We start from the raw sequence: 1,117 nt of genomic DNA, 5'->3' as shown, positions 1-1,117 counted from the left end.
CGATAGACCAAATGACAGCATGGGGTGGGCCTGGCTACTCAGCACCATGGCGTGATGTCTAACAACACAGTCGTGTAGCTCTGTGACCTAGGAAATGTGCTTAATTTCACCAACTGTCAGTTTCCTTCTCTGAAAAGTGGGAAGAATAATAAGACTTACTTCTTAAGGTTGTTGGGAGAATTAAATAAGGCAATCCTTGTCAACGCTGAACACAGTGCCTGGCACATTTTCAATGTTCAGTAAGTGATGATGATGATGATGATTATTTCATGTGGAAAGGAACTTGCAGAGAGAAGGCAAATCAACTATTTCTCAAATGAACCTCTGAGCTCCGGGCCTGGGAGGAAAATCCCAGAAGATTTTTGTCCAAGGCCCTGGGATCTGCAGTCTTAATAGCAGGTTGTGATATTACTGGCTCCATCCCATGGCAGTCGCTGCATCTAACCCTGATCTCGTGAATACAGGCCTTTGGTCAGTACTCTGGTGTGGATCCACCTGAAGACTGGAAATATTTTTTCAAGTCAGATGGGCATCATATAGAACTGTAGAGCAGAGACTTCCCAGCTGCCTGCTCTCGTACGTCACAAGGATGAAAACAAATCCTTGCGTGTTTACATTCTGTTTGGACCTAGGAGCCAGCTCAGGATTCTTCGGCTCTAATCCCGGTTTCCTGCTAACTAGCTGTGTCACCTTGGGATACTTACTCTCTTTGGAGCTCAGCTGACTTTAGATTTGATTGTCTCTAATGTCTTCTAGCTTTGTGGTATGATTCTCGATCACCTCTTTGGCAGTGTCAGCTGTTTGAAACACAGCTGAGAATTGGGAAGTAAGCAAATGATTGGCAGATGTAGGTATTGTAGAGTTTTGTTCTCGAGCATGCCCACTTTAACAGAGCCCCTGAGTCCTCACTTTGAACCCATTTACACTTATTTTACACCAAAGCTTAAGATGCCTGTATCTGAATGTCCATATCGGTAGGATATGAGTAGACACAGCACTTGAGAGGATGCTATAGTCAGGCACGCTGACAAGGATGAAAGTGCTGAACTGAAGCTTCACTTATTTTCACCAATGTCATCAATGAGTGACATTGACAAGCCTGATTGTGAAGAGGGAA

The sequence above is a fragment of the Physeter macrocephalus genome, chromosome 15 (assembly GCF_002837175.3).
Source record: "Physeter macrocephalus isolate SW-GA chromosome 15, ASM283717v5, whole genome shotgun sequence".
Taxonomy (NCBI): Eukaryota; Metazoa; Chordata; class Mammalia; order Artiodactyla; family Physeteridae; genus Physeter; species Physeter macrocephalus.
Note: the sequence above shows the minus strand (reverse complement) of the source record.